Consider the following 25,819-nt stretch of genomic DNA (forward strand, 5'->3'; position numbering starts at 1 on the left):
CTTTTTTCATACAATGAGATGTTATTCTTTGTGCAATCTCAAACTATTCAAGTTTGGATTTCAGATTTTCCTTTTAGTCAGTTTCCAAACTGCACATTCTCAATACAGAATGAAGTAACTTTTAAGCCTGCAACCTTCAACCACAGAGTCCTGGAATAGGTAACATAACATCAATGTCATACAGTAAGATTGAAGCACGCTGCATATATCACATATTCGGCTCCCACAGACGCTCCTGCACACAGAATGGAGACAGAACAACACAAGGAGTTATTATTCCCCCCCACAACTTTTTAATTATTATGGAACATGAAAATTCAAATAAATCCTTGAGGAGGAGGAAAAAGAAAATATACATATATAATGATCAGATTCAATATTTGTTCTCTGTTCAAATAGAGCAATACAAAAATCTTGAAAGGCCATCAAGAATTGGCTAAATGTAGTTGTATTTGCTTGTTTTAGTAAACCAAATTCATGGTATTATAAAACTACAGAAAAAAAAATGATATACCAGCGGAGAAAAAAAAATAGGACTTAATTAGAGGTTATTATGGTAAGAAAATATCTCAAGTTAAAAGGCAGCCATAAACAGAATATAACAGTGGGGTCAAAAGAGGAAAGTGCTTTTAGTCTAATTAAAACAAAGCCATGTTGTAGTTAGATGTGTTGATTTGTTTTCTTGCTACCTTTTCAGGCAGGTAGCATATCATTCAGATAAATAGACAAGATGATCATCATCGCTGACTGTCCATCCATCACCACTGGAGCCAGATAAGTGTCCCAGGATGTGACCGAATTACAACAGACTGGGCTGTTCTCCTCCTGCTACACTGAAATGTGAGGCCCAAATACTGAAGTTTAACAGTTCTTTTCTTCCCTTTTTTTTTTTTTTTTAAATACATTTTTAATTCAGCAAAGAGAGCTAATACAAATCAAATTAAATTATGACTATTAAGCTATGTCTCTTGGGGAAGATTTTCAGCATGGTTAGCAGCAAATTAAGCAAACTTCTCCTACAGCATTAATGAGAGTTTTGATTCCAATTTCTCCGCATTAGTGTTGCAGTAGCCCTGACCCAGCCAACCCCCGCAGCTTGCAACATTTCATTATGTGAGTTTAGACTGGGCCTGTTATGCTCTGTGCAACGCACGTATGCCTCCTTTATAACTGCAGATGCAGGCAGAGGCCCAGGGAGATTCCAGGAAGATGTTTTATTGCGAGAACAAGGAAGCAGAAGGTGTGTAAGAGTTGTTATGGAAGATAATCTTGTTTTCCTTGCTGTGTGAAAGAACGCTCTTGGTGTTAGAGGATATATTCCTCTACAAAACTTCACCACTGCCAGATGAGCAGGATCTCAGAGATTAAAGCTGAGGTCCGCCTCCCTGCTGCTCTCTTCCTTGTCACATGCATGCCTGCAGCACACTGACATTGGAAGGATGTTGCTACAATGCCCACCTTTCTTGCCGTAAAATGGTTTTCTGCTGTAGAAAGACTGGGAAATGGGAGCTGAACCATATATGTTCACAAAACATTATAGAAGAAACGGTACTGCCAGAACTGCATTTTTGTTTATAGTTTAGCAACATAAACAACTCAGTTATCAGTGCGTGGTTTCTCTGGATGTTGCTTTTGTTCTTTTGACTCACTTTTCCTTTCTTTTCCTTGATTTCAAAAGAACTAGAAAGTAGAGAAATAAAAAGAGGGTATGTTTCTCTTTCCAGCTTGAGCATAGAAAAGGATTAAAAATCACCTTTTAGGTATCATGAACAAGATACAGCATCTATGAAAACATTCATGGCGTTCAAATACTTGTAAATAAACTTGTATTTGCATTTCTGTTCATTTCCTCTATTCTTACTCTACATACTGCCTAAAGAGGAATGCCAGAAGTATTAGGAAAAGTGTTTTGTATATATGGAATTGAAAATTAATCATAGCAAGGACATTTTCTATTGTTGCAGAATTTGCTGTAGTTAGAGTACATTTTCTGCTAGTTTTTATATCTGTCCAAAAGGATATTGTCAAAGTAGGGTTTTACATATCTGTATCTTTTCCCCATAGGAATAAAAGCCCTTCTTTTAGGGTAAGGGAGAAAATGGGCTTGTATACTTGCATTAATACCTGTGAGTACATAAGAACTGAAATTATAGCTTGGTGCAACTTAACTTTACTTGCAACACAAAAGTCCTTTATGCGAGCAGAGAGAATTGAACCTTAGAAGGAATAAAAAAAGATGTGAAACTTGGAGCCTGAACACAAGAAGTGAGGTATTCAACTGTCTGCTTTGCTGGAACAGAAAATGAAAAAAACAAATGAACATAATGCATAGCAGCATTTACTAGTACCTAGTGATAAAGAACACTTTCCTTCCAAACCCAGCAAGAAACAGAAATGAGATGGCAAAAAGATGAAATCCCTTTACACACAGTGTTTACGTTGACAACACAGGCAATAAAAAGAATGTCAACTGCAGCAGCTCCAACCTTGTTTGCCACTGGATTAACTAGAGAGCCAACAAGGACAATGACTCAACCATTCATGCCTATTAGGCTTGCTGTGAAAGGCTCCATTCACTCACCAGCTGGCATGGCAGAAAGCTATCTAAAGATGTGAACTACACACAAGGGGTAGAGGCAGCCTGGCCCCATTGCAATCTGAAACCAAAGATGCAATTAATTATATATGGAATGTGGCCAAGCACTCCTGGCATTGTAATCAAATGAGACCACACAGAGAAAAGAAAATCCTTCACCACCTAACATGAACATGAAAGACAGTTAGGGTTCTCACAATAGATTTAATTCTTTATGACACTATTCCTATTAGCAGGCTATAGCTTGGAGTTCCAAATTTGATGCTTCTGTTTTATTTCTAAAAAAATGTTATTTATCTATTCTTCTGCACCCAATATCTGCCAGTTTATAGATTTTTTTCCCCTTTCTTATATGCTTTTTGTCCTCACATTTATAGCAGCAATTTTATACTATTCCCGTGTTTGTACACTGAAGAGATTAAAATGTTCTAGATCATCAGTCAAACTGCCTGCAAGTCACAAGGCTAACCTGGGAAGTAACTGATTGTCTGACCAGCACATCAGTACCATCTACAGGATTCAGGATGTTGATTCAGATGAGACCAGCCCCAGAAAATTTCCCCTTATTGTAATTCTCCTGGACTTTGCACAACTGTTTTTCCCCTGGTGAGGATCGAATGCAGAAAGTGTGCCTTAATGCAAAATGACAGGAGTAGCTACAGCCAGCCAGAATGATGGAAACCATTAGTACTACCCACAACTCAGAAGAAACAACCTCAACATTTATCTGAGAAGTCCAGTGCCAAACTTGTATCTGATCATTGTTATCAAACACTATTGCAGTATTATTTTGATGCTCTAAGCAAAGTGGGACCCTGGGGTGTACTACCTGGCATACATACTAATAGCAAAATACCATAGTTGAAAAACTTCACAAGCCGAACAAAAAGAAAGCATCAATTTCTCTGGCTATAAAAAGCCAGTCACAGGTAATTCATGGCAGGGGAACAAAGAAAGCTAGGCAGGCAGAAAACTAGGCAGCTAAGCATCCTAGACAAAGATTTAACCTCACGTGCATCTTTCTCTATCTTCTTTCCTTGTTGTTCAATTTTTTTTTTCTCGATTAATATTTCAAGACTCTTTCCTACATATTTATGTGACCATCTAACTCCTAATCAGAATGCAATGCTCTTAAATCAATGGGATGCTGATAGCTTAAATAGAAGCAAAGTAGTCAGCAGTCTTTGCAGAATGAAGTGCAAGTTATCTGAGGAGAGGATAGTACTTCAAACATGTTTTTACAGTGCCAGAATGGCTGGGATCTTAAGGTACTAGAATGTTGAACAGTAAGTAATTAAATAAATTTTATTTTCAATACAAAATTGTGAAGGCAAAGTAAGGTGTGTTAACAGCACAGGTGGTGAAGAAACACAGCTGCCTGCTTTATTACAAATTATGCACAGCTAACCTGAGAATCCTCAGAAAAGATAATATTGCCATTACTTGTTATGAAATTATCTTATACATTCACTGTGCAAATAAATTTATTATTAAATGCCATCCTGGAGATCACCAACAACTGAACTATACCTAATTCAGTGCTTGCAGTTTAGATCTACTTTTACTGTCTAGTGTACTTCTTGTTGGCAGATGTTATTTTCACGAACTGTCACCACGTATTTTGACTCGGAGAAGAAACAGGCTGATTCAATGTGCTTTCTTAGATACATACACTGCTAAAATATGGAGAAAACCAAATCCCCATGGAAAAAAACAAATCCCTACATAGCGCAGCACATAACAGAGCACCAGTTAGCATCTTTGAACAGCTAGCTGTGCTCTCAGGAACACCGGACTTATTAGCAGGAAAATACATCACCTCTGAGGATTTTTTTATTCTTATTTTTTAAGTCCAAGTTTCTCTCTCCTTGTATGTGCACAGAAGCTACTGCCAGGAAATAGCACAAGCAGCAATGGCAGTGTGGAGAAAAACAGAAGAAAAGCACCCCTAGGGAGGGGAGAGCCCCATGCTGCAGCAGCACAGCTGGCTCCGCACTGGAACAGAACCCACACAAACAGGGGGAAGGAAACCCACAGAAGGATCTTTCTGACACCAGCCTGAAGTTACATCACCTCTGTCACATTGTAAAATTGTAATTTTTCCTTGGAACTAGAGAAATACAAGCACCTACTCAGTGTGACCAGGTATTAAAGCCAGTTGCCCCCCATCACACAGGGAAGGGGCTCATCCCCCCAGCATGGCTGAGCACTCTGCAGGAGACCCCAGCAAACAGATCTGTTGGTTGCTTGTTTCTTAACCTGATGCTGGGTACTTCTGGGGCAACCCCAAATCCCCCAGCTGTGCAAGATTCTTCCATAAGATGTAAGAAAGCGTTATCATCTTCTTGAGATGTAAAAAGTGTAAAGGCTATGTTTTCAACAAATTTTCTAAAAAGTAAACACCAAGTGGGATTTTCAAATGCCTGCAGGTATGACAATTTGATGATTATGCAAGGGACAGGAAGCAACGAGAGAAAATAACACTACAAATCCTGGATAACTAATAATTTGAATTAGTTGTGGTGGATTTGGAGCACATGGAAGAAATGGATCTAGCAGCAGACCACTGTAATCTTCTCCTCGGGGGAGCAGCAGTAAGATTTTGACCATATAAATACCTATCTATATTCACACATTGAATATTTTCCTTCTTATTAAGTAGGACAGTTGGCAATAACATGAGAAACTCAGACTTGTCCTGATATTTATGGGGCAGGAACCAAAAAATAAAAAAATAAAAATGCACAGCCACTTGACTTAGAAACATTTCCAAAAAATGAAACATTGTCACATTCAGCTGGACTATCTGAGTTTAGAAAGGAAGAACTCCCACAGTCTGCTTTAGGATTTAAACTCTTAATAAGGTCAAACATCAAATATTAATATTACAGGCAAGTGTAGCCACATCCATTCTCTGAGTGAAGAAGCTAGGAAACCCAGGAGCAGGTCAACACAAAGCAATTGTGGGTTTTGTCTTCCCCTCCCAATCTGAATTTGCAATGAATAATGGAAGGACAGTGAGACCGCACATAGTAAGGAGGGGTAGAGCAGCCTGGACCGGAACCAAATAGTTCCAGCTGACAACTTTCAGCTACCTGAGGCCACCATTGTTTGACTGCAGAAGTCTTTTTTATATAGGATTCCACTTTCTGGAATACAAAATTAGCCATTGTAGTCAATAAACCCAACTTCCACATTGGATGTAAAGCTGAATCCAAAATATTATAGTCTAAGCCCAGTTATACTGCCAAAAGACCTAGTCTGCAGCAGAAGGCTTCCCCAGGCGATTCTGTAATATTTCCAATTGCTTTCACTATTATTTCAATATTTAATTTACAGCTACTTAATCATTTCTATTATTTCTAAAGAAAAATAACACAATCTATGAAGACTGAGAAAAATAGGCTGTTCTACATCAGTAATATTCTTTAAAGTATTCTGTCAGTACTACTGTTAACAGTAATCCTTCCTCTAGTTTACAATAAAATGCTCTCCCCCCCCCCCTTTTTTTTTTTTTGTTATCAGAGCAATAAAAGCCTGTTATCACTTCACAGCAACCACATTCATACAGGATTTGTTTTTCCTCTGCCCCACTGAAGTTATTTCAGGAGCACAGAGAGCTCTGAAGCAGCGCAGCCAGCTCCTGAGGAGGGGGACCGTGCATCCCATCTGCCTGCTGCTTCAGCCCTGACTTATTGCCATTTAGAAGGCCGATACAACCAACCCTGAATAATGTGTTTATAATATCTAAAGAAGAAGAAAAGAAGTGCTAATGAGAAATCAGCTCATTGTCATCTCATTTTTTTCCACATATCCAGTTATTTGTCATTTACTTACGTCTTTCTGACTGACAACATTGATGCCAGCTGCTAGCTGAATGGGAGCTTTCCAGCATTGCCTAAATAGACTGTTTGTCTTCATTAGTGCTTTGTACAAATTCATTCAGTGACGACTTGCAGACTGTCATTAGGCAGGCCCAGTCTTTCACGTTCTGCTGCCACAGTCCAAGATGCTTGCTTTAGAAGCCTTTCCCCTGCATTTGTTAGTTTGGCATAGGAAAACCTGTTTTTCCCCCCCACACACACCACCTTTTTTTTTTTTGGTCCCACCACTGCAGTTTTGAAGCATGCTTGCACACTGCAATACACGGGGAGAGGGTGAAATGTGCACACACACTATGTCCTGGGGTAATAGCTTTCATTGTATTCTATTTATTTGCTTTCAACTTCCTTTGCATAAAACAATGTAATAGTTAACCTGTATCAACTAGATGACTGAACAACAAGTAAGAGAAAGATCTTATCTTGCCCTTTGATTTTTCTGCATCAAGAGACTGATGAGATGACATTATAGCCAGGTGGACAGACATTGTACATAACTTCAGTGGATGACATTGAATGATTTCTTTATTTATTTTTAAGTGGGTACAAGATTGTTGCATTTCAGACTCAAACATCCTCTTTCTCCTCTGTCATGCTTGGGAAAAGGAGATGGAAAGCTGTATACGGTTTTAGATACTGCAGATACAAAATACTACCAGTATTCACTATAGTTAAAAAAAAAAAAAATCAAAAGAAATGGTGGTGGTTTTTTTTGTTGTTGTTTGTTTTGTTTTTTAAACTCATAATAGTAGATCCTTCTCCTACTCCCATTCACTTTCTAAAATCTGATCCTTTTTTCCTACCAGGAAGCCTGGTCCTCTGACATCAAGGTTTTGCCTACAATTTACCACCTTTTTAAGAGTATTCATAATAGAGTATTCATAAGATATATGCTATGCATTTCCTTCTCACTTATTGTTCTTTCAAAAGAGTCACACTCTACCACAGTTCCAAAACATTATCAAGAGAAAAATCAGGACATGGCCACAGTTTGCAAGGGAACTGGGGAACTGTGCAAGAGGTGTTGTAAAATTACTGCCAAGTGTATATAAAAAAAAAAAAAAAATCTTGTTACCCTTAATCTAAAAGAAAATACAGGTCTAGATCATCAAGTCCTGTCTTTTATCATTAGAGACAATACAGATTTATATAGATTATATATAGACTACATAGATTTGTCTTAGAATAAGTTAAGGTTACCTATTTTATTCCTATTTATTATAGAAACCTATATATGAAGAATGCTCTTGAGCGTCTGCTTTGGACCCCCACTCAAAATCAGTCCTTAAATGTCATCCTTAAATGTCTACTTGCTAATGTTTTTATTGTGAATCTTATGATACCTAGAGTTTGGTGGGGAGTGAAAATATATTTTTTTCAGAATCTCTAAAAGAAAATTTCAGGTTTTGTTTTCTTTAGGTGTGTAAGTCTTCATATACACTAACATCTGCACCCAACAGCTCTGGCTAGATGCTTTCGATGCTGAGTATAATGCCTCATTAGCATTTCCTTTCAAATCACTTAGCCTAATTTAATATTTTTTCTACATTTGATTTACTACATGTCAGATATAATTGCACTTTTGAAAAGCCAAAAAACATGTCTCATCAATGGAGGAGATAAGCTATGTATTTACTCAATGAACCAAAGTACTTTAGGAAAAACAGCCATAGCAACAAAAAGAATCTATTTGAAAATTAGAACTTCATTTGTATTTTTATTTTTGTAATTCAGTTTTTGTTCTAGTGAAAGGCTTGGAGTTAAGAGCCGTGCAGAGCAGTGGTTTATTCAACTATGGGACAACTTCAACATGGATAGAAGCAATGCAAACTTCTGCAATTTCCCCAAGATGTTGTGTTCTCTTCTGAGCTTCCTATTGCTGCTCAGCAATACCAGCCATACCAACCCTCCACTGTTCTAGTCCACGCTAGATGAAGCTGACACATGCTGGTTTCTTTAAAAATCACCCTTCCCTCTCTAGTAGAGAGGGACTACATCTGCAGAACTCAAGCTTTTGTTACAAGGGGAAAAAAAGATATAAAGGAAAGAGGAGAGGGAAAGAAAAAAGAAACCTTAAGATTCTGAATACTATTTATTACTGATAAACTCTGCAAAACTATCATGGCATATCAAATCATGAAAGTAACAGGAAACACTTCCTTTAATCACAAAGGAACTTCCCCTTTTCTCTCAGAGGAGGTCCCATGTTGCACTGACTCCTGTCTCTCAACAGTCAGATCCATTTCTTCTCGGAGAAAATATGGGCTTCCCATTTCTTGGAAGATCTTAGCACACATCAGATCTCTCCCATGAAACAAAACTGTATATTGTACAAAGAAAAACCTGAGGAGTTGTAACTGGAATTCCTTTTGTTTGGTAATTTGTGTAGACTTACCTTACCTAAGGAGAAGTGTCTACATATTTATAACATATTTGCTAAAACACACGTCTGGCTCTTGGTTTGTAACATGTATACACTATTTCCACTGCGCAACCTGAAGAATGAAAGTCTGTATAGAACAAATTTGAAGTACTACAAAGAAAAACACAGTTCACAGTAAACTCAGCACTCTAGTTCCTTAGGGTCACAAACACCATATTACTGGAACAACAGAATTTCTTTCCTGTAGCCTTTGACATCATAAACATTTTTTTTTATTTTTTTTTTACTCCACCAGGAAACAACATTTGATCAATTTTTACCTTATTTTGATAAAATCAAATAAGTTCTCAAAGCAGAGGAGCATGAACATTCCACATGTTCTCCAAATGTCTTTTCATACAGTTTAGGCATTTTCTTGTAAATGAACATTGTACATTAAAGCAGTAGAATATCCATTAAAAAAAAAAAAAAAAAAAAAAAAAGCTTTATATTTATTCTTTTTCTATATCTTTATTAACAGCACAAACAATAGTGGGGTACTATTCCCCCACTACTATATATTATATGAATATCTTCTTCCTTGAATAAGACCAGAAAGAATCTGATTTGCTGGCTGCTAAAGAACATCAACTTTTCCCATTTACTTATTCCTTATCTCTTAAGCTACATTTTCCACAAAAAGTACAATTTAGGATTGGTTTTCTTGTTTCTAAAATTATAAACACATCTGCTCTCCCATTATTTTCTTCCATTGATTTAAGTCCTCAAGAGAACATATTTCAAGGACTGAGTCTTGGTTGTTGAAATACGGTTACTTCATTTTAATTTCTAAAATTCGCTGATAGTTATTAACGGTTATTCTCTGTTCCCCAATGTCTAAACAAATAAAAAAAACAGCTTTACAAAAGTAACCCCCCTAACATGACTTTGAGATGTCAGATTTACTGTTCTAATCACAGTGAGAGGGATACTAAGAGTCAAGCTATCACCCAGTATATCTTCCTGTCCCATGCAAGATAAAGGTCATGAGGCCTGACATATCTAATTCTTTAATCTAAAAAACACTGTGGGAATGAGCATCAGAAAAAAGGAAGGGGAATGGAAAATTGGAAAAAAATATAATGGTTTTGAAATACATTAGTTACTGAAATCTGTTTGCTATTTCTAAAGTGAATAGAAAAAGAGGAACTAACATTGCAAGCATAGCATGGCTTTAGAACAGTTTGCCCAGGAAGGATGTGGAATTTATAAAAGGTTTCAAAGAATACAGGCCAATAACTACTTCTGTAAACACTTAAATAGAAGTAACATTTTCCCCTGTACCTACTTTCTTCAAAATCAGTGAAGATATTTGCATACAAAAGTTTGAGAATCCTCAACTCTACACTTACTATTCCCCCAAGCCATGACTAAAGCAGGAAAACCAGAAAATTAGTAGTCCGAGTTATTTAAAAAAAAAAAAAAGAAAAACAAAAAAGAAAATATTGTGGTGATTTACCTACATGAATGTGTGGTGATTTGTTTTGTTAAGAGAGGTTCAAAACCTACAACTCTATTACTAATTTAATCACTTCTGATTTTTGTTTTTCTCTATATGTACTGCTTTCAGAAGAGTAGAACAGCTTGTCTCATGCCCCAGCCATGACAGAGAGTGAAACAAACAACAACAACAAAATAATAATAATAATAATTAAAAAAATAAAAATAAAAAACAGCCACCCCGAATTCCCCACCCTGCCCCAAAAAATAAGATTAAAAAAAAATCAAAAACGTTGAAGGAACAGTACTTTTTCAGGAAGAGAACATTCATCTAGAAGAAAATTGCACATTTGTTAGTGCTGAAGCCAAAGACATCAGTTAAAAGTCTTACAAGAACATTTCAGATCCTAAACTGACATAGGAATTTTTTGATAAATTCCTTCAGTCACAAAATAAAAATGCTCTCTACAACTAGCTTAAAGTCTATTTAGGGAAACCAATTTGGTTAAATAATAAGGTTAAAATAATCTAAACAATACTTTAGGATGGATAGATGAACCAGAACAAGACGGCAACAAAACTGTAACAAGCTCTCTACCCTCAATAGTATGTAGATCTGACCAGAACTGTGTCATTAAAAGATCCCTGGAAGTCCCAGAAGCAAAGATGATGCCAGAAGGAAGAACTTAACATCCAAGACTGGGCAAGAACTCAACTTCAACAGGTATAATGACAGCAGGTTTAATAACCTCAAAATTTAGGGGCTCATCTTCTTCCCTTCCCCCCCACGTTTCCACATTTTACAGGCTCCCCCAGGAGAATATAAAGAGCATACATGCCTAGGAGGAGTAAAATGAGTTATTTTTTTCCCTTCACTTATTCCATACATTACATGATCATTTGCTCCCAGACAACAACGCTCTGGAGCATACTGGCATGATATTTCAAACAGTAGCAAGACTATTTATCTGAAAACTGAGACGTCAGCTCTGTTGACTGCCACTGCTCAACCGGAAGATAATCAGGGGCATATTGCACTGACTAAGACTTCCAAGAACTCATTAACCGTATAATTGAGAGTAAAGTTTAAAAAAAAAAAAAAGTTTTGATAAGGGCAACATATAAAAATATCAGCTCATCCTTAGGTACTTTGCTCTATGTTATGAGTCAACATCCTGCGAGATAATACTACATCTCATCCAGATAAGCCTTTATTTAGTATATAACCACATGTAATCACTTCAGCACAGGGAGAGTACTAATTCTGTTGTATGTTAATGAATCTCAATACTCGTTTCCCAACACAGTATTTCCTACAACTGCTTCTCATCGCCTTTTTTCCCTGCTCCTTATGTGAGTGCCACTTTGCCTAACAGTGCCAAGCCAGTCTAGATGCCAGCAACAGCTGCACTCACAGCACCACATCCTAAGCTAAAACAGCTTTACAAATGCCACAGTGCTGCTTCGTTATTGCTTTCTGTGGTAGAAAAGGTATCATAGACAGTGTGTTGAACTCTACTTGCTGCAGAAATAAGAGCTCCGATGCCCTGACAGTGTTTAGCAATGATATTCTCTGATGCTACCTGTCTGAAACCCATGTCTGCCACACTCAGCTTGCTGTGCCTCTGAGCATTCAACTCAGTCAACACCTGGAGTCACATCCACATATCAAAAAGTTGGGAGCAGTTTCATAGCCGGTCAGTGATATGTCACTCTACACCAGCATGCCTGCTGGAACAACTACACAATGGAAGAACCTTCATCTGCCCTTTCCTTCAGCATGCAGGTCATTTGCTTGCAGGCAGGCAGGATTATTTAGCTATTATGTGTGGCAAGATGATTGAAAGCCTAGAAGACCTACTTTTAGCAGGTCAGCCCCAGTGTTGCAAGGGGTGCCCACAGGGATTCACATGCAAATAGCTTGAGAAATGACTGATGTGGATGAAGCAGGGGGGAGGGGGAATTGCTGTTGACATGGCAAGGCCCCACATATCCATGAGAATAAAGGCAGCATAAGAATTATACACATTTAGACTTCAGCATTATTCATACCCATCACCTCTCACCATTGTATGAAAGCAAACCACAATCAGTGATTCAGCAACATTGGCCCTCTGTTTACAAGCTCTCCTGCTGAATGCAAATGCAGTGAACAATGAGTAATTTCAGTTCAGTTTTGTCCTTATCCTCCTTAGGAGGAAAAACTGGCTGTTCCACTCACACAGCATAAATGAAATATTTCCTACAGTTCAACAGTTAGGAGTGCAACTGAGATTCTTAAATTATTCTGCTCTCACTACAGCAGCTGTTCACAGCACAGTGACACAGGGATGAACAGGCAAGATACGCTGCCTAGAAGACAGCCACTTAAATAACATCATTGCAGTCAATTTTCTTTACTTACAACAGACAGCCTCTGAAATCTGTTGAGATGCGTCATTAATAAATGTTAGAACTTTATGATAAACCTTGACCTCAGATATCCTGTGGGATTTCCTGGCCTTGTGGCTGATTTAATAAATACCTGTGGTGCGAAAAAGAAAAAAAAAAAAGTGCTTTTAGTTGCTGAGTGCCCATGAGGAGCATAAGACACTGGAACAGAAGGGGATGCAAAGTAGCTGAACAAAAGGAAAGGACTAGTGGGAGAATCTAAGCTAGGGATAATGTTGACGCTTATTCCAAAGCAGTGTTATATTAGGTAACATCAATCACATTAATTCTTTAGAAAGAGACACCTAGTGTCAAGTAAACCATTCCAACCCTATTGCAGTCAGGGTGGTATTGTCCAGATGGATCATAATGGTCTGACTGGTGTTCACATCTCTGTGCCCCTCCAAAATCCCATAGGAAAGTCTAGTGTATTTTTGTATGTCTAACTTCATGCCAGACCCATGCTAAGAATTTAGTAGTCTTTTAACATTTTGCAGCCTCTCCCTCCAACTTCCTGAGCAGCCATTCATGATAAATCAAAGGGAGGCTACAGTAAATTCAACTTTGGAAGGGATATAAGGAAGCCAAGAGAGAAGTGTGTAGTAGGGCTCTGGGAAGGATAGGGTAAAATTAGAAAATATTTAGATATCCAGAATGAAAGCCGTAAACAAAATCCCACTGAGTGTGTATCTTCAGTTTACAGCTCAGAACAAATTGTATCAGAACTGTCTGATCTGTTAGACACTTTTTAAATTGAAATAAAATTTGGTATAGAAAAATTTTAGAAAGGAACAGAAATGGTGAGAAAAAAAAAAAAAAACCAAAAAAAAAAAAACACAAAACAGACATTAGGAGTCAATGATGTCAAAGGCACATAAAGTATCTAAAGTATCAGTTTTTAAACCAGAAGACAGCAAGCAATTATTTTTCATAGCCACTAGGAACAGGAAAAAAAAAAAAAAAAAAAAAAAAAAAGCTTATTTTGCATTAACTAACACTTAGCTTAAATACTAGAGGAAATTCTAAAGGCCCTGAGAAAGACTAGCTGGGGAGCCTGGAAAATCAGCCCTGAAGGTTTTCAAGAGCAGACACTGGCTGAACATGTGTCAAGGAGGGCTGAGTCCACTTGACCTCACATCAACACACAGGCACAGATGAACAGGTCCCTGGGATTTCTTCCAGCCCACAGCCCGAGACTCTGTGTAAGGGCAGAAAAGGAAGTATATTATCTGGAGAACTAAACAAGATTCTGTTCATTTTTGATTAATAGAACAGAATGGCCCTGCACCTTCAATCACAACATCTTTTAAAGCAGTCACCAGACTACAAGCATTCCCAGCACTGTAGCTGAGGAAGGGAATGGTAATTTCTACTATGATTTGAAGTAATTTCTCTACCAGACACTCCTAATAATCCAGCAGCTTCAATATACACTCACTGTAAACTGCTACTCTTTTTTTTTTTTTTTTTTTTTTTTTTTTGCAAAGGTTGCAGAGAAACCTTATCAAGTTCTTGAGAAGATTGTGTTAAGTGAGGGAGGTCTGATTCATTTATGAGCCCTAGAGAGAAAAAGTAAAATAAAATCAACACCGCCCCAGGACAAGAGCTTGCTCTCTAAAGAGATATAGTTGAGAGCTAAATTTAGGGAGGAAATCTGAGTGGGGGCACACCGAAAATAAGACAAATTTGTCTGAACTTTCTTTCACGAAGTTCAAATATGTACAGCCTAAATAATCAACAAAACTTTCTGCTATAAACAGCAAGGAAGGGGAAAGAGAGATACTATTACGCTGACCAACTCTATTGGGAGAGAAGAGTTCAGGCCCACGATGAAGCTAAACACTACACAGAGAGCATTATTTGTAAGCAGAACAAAAAATAAATAAATTGAAGTTGTCACTTTTTCTCTCTCCTTAACACATTTCATTTTGAAGTCTCACACACACACACTTTGGTCTTTCCAGAGAGGTATTCTGCAGACCTCTGTTAGTATTTGTACAGTACTTCCAACTGCTGTTCCACTCTCAAAATGGATTATTTTTTTTCCATTTCACCTTTAGACCTATGAAATTATCCTTCTAAACAGGACTTAAGATCAAAAACATCTTTCATTTTTCAACCAAATTTTCACATTTCTGGTTGTTTACACTGGGATCATTAAGAACACTTGTTTTCCTTTTTAATTTCTTGTGAGTGCAGCTCCCAGTACTTGGGTGAATAAAAACAGCAAAGCCTTGCGTGTTGGTTTCATGCCTTTTCCTGCTATTTTTCGTTCTCCCTGATGACCCACCCCACCACTCACAAGTGACATGCATTTCTCTTGGAATTCTAGCTCCGGACCTCCTGATTCACCAGTGGTGGAAGCCAGCCCTTCTGAAAAGGCCTCTCACCTTCCACCCTACCTGAGTTGCAGCCCAGCCCCGCTCCCTCCCTCCCACCAGGCCAAGGCCTCCTTCTTCCTGGTCCACACCGAGCACCAGGGTGGCCCCAGCTGTTCTGGGAAGCTGCATGCTTCTACTGCTTGGCCCTTCACTGCTGCCAGGCTAACAGAGCATTTTTCCACCAGGTCTGAAATTCCCCACAACCACACGAACACCCAGGAGGAAACATCCCACACTCTATCTGCAGACTGATCACCCAGCCCACACACCAGCGAGTGAAATACCACCATTTCCAATGGAGTATGGGTCCAGGCTACACTGCTAAACTAACTCCTTCCTGACAGCAACCCCAGTGCATGACCACAAGAAACAGCCAGGCAAGCTTTTGTCTAAACACTGGCAGGAATTGAGGGTCATTGGCATCAGCCACGTGTACATAAAGAACTCCTCTACAGGCAGACCTCGCCCCACTAAGTGGTCACAGGTAGACAGTAGCATCTCCCAAGGCATTACAAAACTGTGCAAGGCCAGAAGTCATAGCAATTTGTTTGTGCCAAACTCTTACTGTACATGGAATACGCAAACATTTAAAATTAACTTTTCTCTTGTTTTCCAGCCACTTAAGAAGCCTTAGAGTAATATTTTTACTAATTCCCTCCCCAATGACAAAAAAAGTTGTTTTTTTTTTTTCCTTAAAAATATCATCCCAAGAATCTTAGCTTCCAATTTTAATGTTTTAAGAAATATATTAACATTGGCGACTTTTCATAGCCAAATTAAGTCACCCAAACTTATTGTAACACAAAAACTTTTGTTTTATAAATTTATATGTTTAAACAGCTTTTTACTAAACTAGGCTTCTATACCAACGCAATTCAGCCTAGTATATCCTGCTAGGCAGAATATACTCTGTGATGTGTTTTCAGTTCAGTAAGCGCCAGGGAAGTCATTACTCTGACAGCAATGCCTCTTCCAGCTACTCTGATCCAATGTCAACAGTTTTTCCAGCCTTCCAGGAGAGGTCCATTGACCTCTGGTGGGAAGAGTTCATGAATAATTGAGTGATCAATAAATTCACAGCAAGGGAATGAAAAACATGGACTACACATCCAAACTGTCCATACTTCCCATGAGCACACACATCCTTTTATCAAGATCCCCTCCAACAAAAGCAAATTTTAGGATGAAGTATTTATGCTTTGCAAAATTATTCTCACAAGCTTCACAGCTCATTATCAAAGAAAGAAAAAACAACCCATATAGAAATAGAGGAAGAATTACTTTATTTCTGCACACCCACCTAGCCCATCTCTGTTGTCCATACTCGGGATGTATGAGGTGGTTTTGTTTGTTTGTTTTTTAACCTTAAGCCCTGTGGTGGCAAGTGATGATCTTGGAGCGATGGGCAGGCAGCATTCCACTCCTAGGGGAGCGGCACGTCTCCTAACTGGGCTCTGGGCCATTCAACAACCAGCCCTGTAATTAGCTGGGGAGCATAGAGGTGAAAGGCTGTGCCTCCATCTAAGCCAGTCTAGGAACTGGTAACTCGTGCACGAGGGTTTCTGTTGACAGGTGTTAGCCAGGAACTCCTCGGCATGCAAGTAGGACTGCAGGGAGCATGCTTCAACTCGATTGCCAATGTACTTGTGAAAACTGAAAGCGTACGCAACAGTAGGTTGGCAATTCAGAAAGCATTTGACATCTACACCTCTCTGGAAACAAATGAAAGATTATCGTTTTGGTGAACAGGATATTTGCTGCTTCTCTTGAAACCAGTAAGCCTTCAGTATGCAAAGAGGCTGTCAAGGCTGCACAGCAAAAATAAAAGGATCTGCATCCCTTTACTGTGCCAGCAATTATTAGAAATTAAGACAAAAGATCTCTGTGTCTGAACTGCTGCCAGTTTATTATGGTTTGAATTAACCATCAGAATTTCACCTGGTCACCAAACAAACTACACTCAGCAGCGCTTACGTGACACTTCAGCCCTGCAGCTCCTCATGTGTGACGCTTTTAGCAGCAATTCGGGTGTCTGAATGAGCCAGCTTGGCCAAATATGAGCTGCTTTGACACAGGCAAAGCTCAGACCCCTTTTCTGAAATAAATCCGTTGTTTTCCTGCCGGAGGGTATGACTGCAAGCTTGGGTCTTCTGCTCAGGTCCCTGCCATCATGCTGCACCAGGTTGAGGATGCAAGGCTCTGGTGACCTTTTGACAAGTCAAGAAGTATGCAATGTTTTCTGTACAGCTACTACACAAGACCTCATGTCAGGCTTAAGAAAAATAAAACCCTCTTACACTGTATTTCAGGTTCACTCCTGGCGTTGGAGTCAGGAGTGCTCTAAAACAACACGTTCTTGGCTTCCCAACAGGACAATGCAAGACAAAAAGCCAAGCCTTGCACTAATTATATGTTCCCCTGACTCAGGAAGTGGGAGCCTTAAGGACAAAACCCAAACAGCCGTGACTCAGTGGCAGCAGCATCATGCAGCACTGTGGCCTTTGCTAGCACACTGAATTTTAAGTATTCCCATCCCTGTACATTAAATGCTGAAATATTCTGCTCATGAACTACCAAGGGAAAGCTTAACCCAATATAATGGCATAAAACAAGGCAGCACATCACTTTGCTAAACAAATGATGTTTGTCCAACGTGAAGTTGTTCTTTTCTATGGGCTTCGTGGTATCTCGGTCTTAAACTTGGAAAGCATTATTTCTGTACAGTATAATTTTTAGCAGAGAACAGCATCTAGCAAGAATGATAACACCTCACACAGGAGACAAGTAGCTCTTTTGACAGGCCACTAACATGAAAACAAGTCATAAATTAGCTGCAAAATGGAGTCCCTCTGGATGCGGCACCTGAGTGCATTTGCATTGTAATTTATTTTGCTAATCCATACAGAATTATTTAACCTTCCAGACATAGCCAGGTTATTTTTCTTGCAACTGTTTTCTCATTACACCTGTTTTGATTCTCTTTTCATAAAACAAAGACTCTGAAGTCTTACTTCATTTATTCTTACTCAAGTTTCTCACAGCAGTGATCTGGAAAACAGAGCCTATTATGAATAGAGCCGCTGGATCTCTTCTCAGTACTTGTAATGGGAGAAACTACTGGGCAGCTCAGACTACACATTTTTGTGAAATCCATAACTTGCTTTCTTTGGACACAACAAAAAGGAAATTGATTACTTTGGTCACGGCTCCTGTATATTTCCCATGTTCTTAAGCTGCTGAGCACAAAGAAAAAAATAAAATGCTCCAAGCTACCCCCTCAGCAATTTAATAAAAGGGAATGGACTACTCTAAGGCAGATAGAAAGTTAACAGAATTCAATGAAGCCTGAAAAAAAAAAAAAAAAAAACACTTTTCAGTTTGAAGTGCAGGGATTTGTTTGTTTGCATTCATATTTTATAAATAGTTAGCAGAATAAGTTTGCCAGTGTTGACATTCAGAGTAATTAAATGCAAACATTGAAGATCATTCATGAGAGAAAATTATTTGATGCAGTAAACCTAAAACGTGTGGGATCCTTACAGTTACTGCATCCAAAATCAAATTCCAGGCTGTGTTAGCAGCCCAGCTAAAAAGGATAGGGAAACAAACCGTTTTTCAACGACATTATTTAATACTGAACACTTTTGGTCAGCTACCCATGTGAGTTATGCACTTGATCATAATAGTTCAGCTTTCAAATATCAAAGGCTTTCAGTTCATTCCCCATGAAGCAGCAGCAGACCAAACCCTTTTCCCAAAAGTCAGAGAAAATACCTTTGAGAATTGATGATTTCTTTGTGGAAAGCTGCTCAGGTAGCAACCTCAGAGAACAAACCCCACATTCTGAGGCTTGCAGCCTGGCCTCCCCTCTACAGAGTGTTCCAGCCACCCCAATACTTGTCAGTCCATCAGCAGGATGTTTGCTTGAAACACAGGGACAGTGTCCCTACAGCAGTTTTTGCTGAAAGTCTATGAGCAGGAGCTGCAAGAAGGAAGCATGCCAGACTGAGTTCTATCATTTTCACTTAACTCTGTAGTTTCTGCTCAGGCAAGGTTTCTGCTCAAACACAGACTTGTTTGCAATTGAAATTATACAGTGTATATATATTGTACACTTATATTTATAATATATGACTTTGTAGCTGTTTGTTGTTGTTGTTTGGTGGTTTGTTTTTTTGTTTGTTTGTTTGTTTGTTTTGAAAATAAACAGTGTCTTATCAGCATTAAATTGAAAACAAGTTTCAGTGGTGAGGACTGCTCTGAAAAAAAAGTCTTTATCAAAGGAAAACATTTTTCAGGCACACCCAGAGAAAGTGCTGAACAAACCCTACACACCTCTGCAAGTACCAGAAGAGCCCAAACCCAGAAACAGAAAACAGTTTTATGAAGAGAAAGCTGTGGATTAGAAATATCTATAACACTTATAAATTGCAAGGATGAAAGAATATTATTCCCTCTCTTGAGCTTTCCAGGTAGCAGAGAACTACTGAAGCTATGCAAATAATTTTGGAGCTTCCCTTGGTATGAATTTATCCTCTATGTAGGACTGTTGTGTTTCAGCTTCTAATTCCATTCAGCTCTATTAATAAATCATCTTCAGAATTCTCTTTAGAAAATTCGTGACTTTCCATAGCAAATTAACCAAAAGATCCTGTGCATTATTTCACTTGTTAGCATGTATGCATACATGAAATAAGGCATGCTGAGATCCTAGGAGAAAAACAAAACCAAATAAATCAAAACAAACAAACAGAAAAAATGAAGAACAAGTTTGGAAATAGACAAGAGGAACTCTAGGTATTATGGTCAGTTTGACACAGGCATAGAACAAGAGGATAAAGTCTGCAACAACACACTTTCACAACACACTGAATTGACATGGTTTTTTTTTTTTTTTTTTTTTTTTAATATTTCCTCACAGAAATATCCTCTACATTTTATCTTTCAGAAGCCACAATTGCTATCATCACAAATGTAAATATATATATAAAAAATAAACTTTCAGGAAATCCAGCCCTGACAAATAAAAGGTATCCAGTATAAGAGAATGCAAAACCTACAGATCCAACTATCCTAAGAAAACCAGGGCTCAGGAACAATCCCTACATATATCACCTTACAGGCTCCTTCTTTCATATTCCATGGAAGTGCCTCTCTGTATACATATACACAAATACATAAGTACACACACAGAGAAAGTCAACATTAGAATTACATCAGCTGCCAAGAATTCAGATTTCTGTACTTCCCCTAATTTTACTTTTGCAGTTGCTATACCAAGGAGGCAGCCAGCTGACCAAACAAAAACCCACCCTTTGACCTTAAATCCTTTTATTTTGACATTGAAGAACGTGCTTTGTAAGCAGGTGGGGACTTTAGCTGACACGCTTACCCCGCATAGACTGTCTTTGGTCATAAGGAACACCTGCTTCACACCTGCATCAAGCATGAGGCAATGCCCTCAGGGAAGGGAATTGGGCAACAGGGGAAAGTGGAAAAAGGAACTAATGAGCAACAGTTTACATTAAGAGCAACCATTCTGTGGGAAAAGTAGCTTTAAAACAGTCTTTATATTCTTCTCAAGTTATCTGCCACTGGCTACTGTCCATCTTGAAAACACCTAGGAGAAAGGCAAGCAGACTTATCATGGTAATAAGTCCTAACCCAAAACAGAGAGATGTCTCAGGAACATGGAATCAAACACAAAGAACAACAAATGGTGTGGGTGGCAGGAAGTCTGAGGATCACAGCTTTCAGAGGAGGCAGCTAGAGGAGAAAAGAGAGAAGCAAGGAAGAAAATCAGTAGTCATTATTAAATAGCAGCCAACAGTTTCTGAGAGGATCCAGGAGACCACAAGCTCTCCCTAAGAGTGATGAGTGCTGCCCTGTGCCAGTGGTCACTACGCTAGACCAGGTAGGCACTTGTGGAGACATTCAGAACACTATCCTTGCCTGCAAGCAATTAACAAAACAAAATTAAATACCAACAGCCTGCATCTGGAAAGGCTTTGCTTGATCATCACCCTCAACTTGTTACACCAGGTCATACAACAGTCTTTGGGAAAAAAGCATGCATCTCATCCCCCACAAATGACCACTGTCTGCTTTACAGAGGTAGCTCACCATTTTGGGGGCTCTGCTCCTAACTTATCGTACCTGTAGCTTTATAGAACACTTCTCTTCCACTGCTATAACCTCTCCTTTGGGGGGATTTCCCACCACCAGAACCTATAGCCCACTCCTAGATCAAAGTACGTTGTCGTGACTGACTGATTCAATTTTACTTACCTTTTTTCTACTTTTCATCTACTTACTCATTATTTGGAAGGAATCTTGGAAAAAAAAAAAAAAAAAAAGGAGTATGGAAATCACACTTCTGTTATATAGTATATCATTTACAGTTCACCGAGCAACAAGAAGTATATGCTTGTGTTGGATTTATGACAGTATAATTAGCTGTAGTTTGAAATTCTGAGGATAAGTAACAGAGCTCTAATGTCATAACAGCTAGAGGAAAGCGACGTTTACACTGACTAGGAATGATCCTTCTCAAAGTAAATCTTGCTCATACACAAATGACTGTAAATAGCTGTCCCGTGGTTTTGTCCTGGATATATCCTTGTTTTATTTAACATTAGGAGATAACAGCGAGATCCTTAGCTGATCATAACTGATGCAGTTTGAAGATAATCTTGACTGTCCATTAACACAGTCAAGATAAAACAGTTTTAAAAAGTTTAAAATAACAGTAAATGTCCGGTCCAGGCCACCTTAAAGTCAGGGAAAAGTCCCTTGCTCACATCAATCCTTTTTGAAATAATGCCTGCCATGAACAAGGCAAGGAGACTAACCAGAGTACAAGAAGGGTTTAAATGTATGATCCAAGTCCAGCTGACTTTGAACACAAGTTTAAATGCATTTTCTTGTCATAAATACTACACATCAAACAAATTATTAAGGAGTGCCTGCCCAGATTTCCAGCTCCATGACACTGGGTTCTGCTGTGATCTCTACAGCAGTGCAGCTCAGAAACCCATTCCCATGCTTCCATCAATGTACTTTCAGGCTTTCCAAAGTGCAGCTTACTGAAGGGAGCCAATGTTAGTTTTTATTAACACACATCTCAAACAGTAAGCGAAACAAAAGTAACTAGTTTTGCTGCTGATTAGAATTTAAATATCATAATTTGTTTCCTAACTTAATAGGTTATTATTATCAGATCCTAGATGGTTAGAAATTTCTGACTGGAGATATTGAAGAACAAAATATAATTAGTGTAAGTCTTATTTCTGTTATTGCACATATAAAGCTCTTCCTAACTTTGGAGATATTATACTATTAGTGAAGAGTTCTTAGCTTCTCAAGCAGATAAGAGTTTGAAAAAAGTTTGCATTTTAGCAAAAATGTAATTTTTACTTTAGAACCTTCCACAATGCTATATTAATGCAGGAAGTGAGTTCCCAAAAGCTTTATTTTTTTTGTTGGAAATCTTTAGATTCAGTTCATCAGGGTATCCAATGCATCTGCCTAAGGCTGTAAATTTCAGACTTTTACCATCCTGGAGCAGAAGCTAGAGGCAAGGCAGGGATAACTTAAGTGCCTGGTGCTGTTTGAAATATCTTATACTAGGCAAATTAATCAAGGACTTTCTGGCAAGATTATTAAAGAAAAAAGGGGGTGGGAGGGTAGAACTTTTCTTAGAGCCTTGCAATTCCTTTCTCTAGCATTTCCACTACTAGCTGGAGTGTTTTCCTGCAGAAGTGTGCTGTTTCTTTTTATACAGTCTATTATTTTGCAGCTGCTTTCAAGGACCTAATCAGGATTCCTAAGGTTACCAAGCTATAGCTCAAAAAAACTGATGCATACCAGATACAAAGGCTACAGTCTAGTTGCATACAGATTCCTCATGGTTAATAATTGTCACAAAGATTTTCCTTCTCTGACTCGCGCAGTCTCAGTCATTCTTTTAACACATCCTATGCTATTAGAGCTAGTTGACAACTTGGCATTCACAAGGAAACAATGCACAAATGTACACGCTATGCCATATGTGAGACAAATTAGCTACTATCATGACTATACAAGATTGTATATGTGCTTGTATACATGCTAGCATTCGGACCATGAATATTCTAATCTACTTCAAATTCAATTACTTGGCAACTTTGCAAATTGCTGCAGAGCTTATCAGGCATTAATACTTCCTTATTCTTGCTTTAACATCTGCGTCACAGCTTATAAAATAGCAAGCTGAGCCACTGAAAGTGAGAGTCACGTAGGGTTGTGAAAGCCCTGCAGGACTACTTGTTAAGACTTCAATCTCCATCCCAAAGCCTTGTTTGCTCAGCTTTAAGAGCTCTCTCAAACCTCTGAAATACCACAGGAGCTTTCCTAATTAACCCTTGGCTATATGATTATACATAATAAGCACCTGAAGGCTGCATTTCTCTTAATTCAGACACCTTCAGGGAGACCCAAATTCCATTTCTTTTTTCTTCTCAGAGCTGCTGGCAGATACTAGATAATGACTCCTCTGATCAGGCTCTTCTGGGACCTGCCAAGAGAGGACTGCTACTTTGCAATCCTAACAGGCCTGTCACGACAACACAATGCAGCCACAGGGCCAGGGAAAAAGGAAAAGAAAAGGACTGGAAAGGACTTTTTATGAAAACTCACATCCTCACCAGCCCCAAGACCTCTGATGTTACCATCAAGGCTTTTATGAGAAAAGAATGCATATGAAATAAGGGGTCTTGGGAGCTATCTGTGCCACACACTAAAATCAGCTAATTAGACTTAATAGGCACTTAGAGCAACTGTATATATCCTCTAAACATGCTGTCTGATGGGATTTATTTAGTGCTCCATCCTTCCAGACTGATAGCTTACCTGGCTTTAAAAAAATAAATAATAATAATAATACAGCTCTGTATTATTTCCTTGCTAGGAAATTCTCCTAAATAGAGACAGTTTTAGTATATGTTAAATATGGTTATAGTTACTGGACATTAGCAAGAACCACTTTTGTTGCCAAGATGAGGGAAAGCATTACAACAACAGAGATTGCTGCTCTTTTACTACCCTGGTGATCAGTGCCATGAACTCAGGGATATGATCGCATGAAGACCAGTCAAAACTCATTCTCTGTCCCTGGAGTAGTGCCTGGGGAGGACCGGGGGGGGGGTGGGGGGGGGGGGGAAGTGTTGCATATCAACAGCATAAGTAGACAGAGAAGAGGTACATTCCTAACAGTAACCCTTTACCCCAATTAAACAACTTTCATCCAAAACATCTTAAAAAAAATGAGGAAAGAATTACCCTCATTTCACAGAGAGAGAGACTGAGGAATGCATACATGGTATAACACATTCAGATGTCATGCAGGGATATGTTTACACTGAATGCCATGGGCATGTGCCAAGCAGATGAAGTTTTTTTTTCAGTTCGTGCGCCATTCTGGGAGGAAAAAAAAAAAAAACACCTACATGAGCACGTTAGGACAGCACCAAGCTTGACTGAACAGAGCAAGCCTTTCACCATAACTTTGTAGCCTGAGGCATGGCACCACCTCAGCTAACGTGGCCACCTGCTTTATAAGCAAAACCTACAGGCAGTAAGTGCTCACATCTGCCTTCACATCAGAAGACAGATGAGAAAGTAAGCAGTCAGGCTTGCAGATCTAAAAGTAATGACACCTTGGATACCAACTCAACTGAAACCAGATTTTTAACACCGAGCACTGACTTGTATTGGCATTATCCAAAAATTATTCAGTGGTATAACATGCAATGGGCTAGGGCAATTTTCAGGATGCACAGCCAAGACTGTGGTGGGATCCAAGCTTACCTTAGGTGTCAATCCTCTAGAATAAGTATCAGAAGTAGCAAGGGTCCATTTTAGCTTCATTCAAGAGCCAGCAGACTTGCATCTGCACTGTCATACAAGAGAGGCTATTTTAATTTAGACAGCCAAGTGGTGCCAGAGTGGGAAAACCTGCCTAGAATGCCAAGTACAGAGCAAGTCTATTGAAGTCAGGAAGCCTGGCCCATTATTAAAAAAAAAAAATATTATATATATATACACACAAATAATAAAAACCTGTTGTTGAAAGACACCATATAAAAATAAAATTAATACATCAGGTCATAGGGATGGGAGGAATGCCTACACCACCTGGTCTCTTCTAGGAATGTTCTTCCCTAAATATTTGCAACTACCTGCTCCCATAGAAGATGACATTCAGAAGAACTAGTCTGTGATGACAACATTGTAATATAGTCTGATCAATGAATTAATTTCTTCCTACCCCTCCATTCACATCTTCAGTGATTTTTGTCATTGAACAGAACTGTATCAACAAAACATCCAATGGAAGAAAACAAAAAAAACTTCCACCACACATTTGTCAAAGAGTAGCTATGCATAAGGTTTTGGCATCAATGTCTGACTTTGATGTGCACTGACCCCAGGGAAGAGCTCAAAGCTGCTTTAACACAATTTACAAACATGAATATGGTAGCGGTTAGCCTGCTGAGTGAAAAGCATCTCTGCTCATAAAGAGAATAATATTATCTAGGAGAAGCAAGATGACACAGCACAAAGCTAATACACACAAAGCAAACACATGTTGTTAACTGCAAAAACTTTTAGCTAAACTGAAGCAATATGA

General features: G+C 38.7%; 1 long non-coding RNA gene across 6 annotated transcripts in view; it reads right to left on the reverse strand.

Moving 5' to 3' along the window:
* LOC106015582 (uncharacterized) overlaps positions 1-25,819 on the reverse strand; it is a 320,191-nt gene that overhangs the window by 275,607 nt on the left and 18,765 nt on the right. For 5 of the 6 annotated variants that reach the window (XR_011807003.1, XR_005263736.2, XR_011807002.1 and 2 more), the window contains exon 2: positions 12,744-12,863. The exons of the other annotated variant lie outside the window; for it this stretch is intronic. This is a non-coding gene — a long non-coding RNA (uncharacterized lncRNA). The remainder of the gene's footprint in view (positions 1-12,743; positions 12,864-25,819) is intronic. 6 annotated transcript variants of the gene reach the window in all.

Source organism: Anas platyrhynchos, chromosome 2, assembly GCF_047663525.1.
Source record: "Anas platyrhynchos isolate ZD024472 breed Pekin duck chromosome 2, IASCAAS_PekinDuck_T2T, whole genome shotgun sequence".
NCBI classification, from domain to species: domain Eukaryota; kingdom Metazoa; phylum Chordata; class Aves; order Anseriformes; family Anatidae; genus Anas; species Anas platyrhynchos.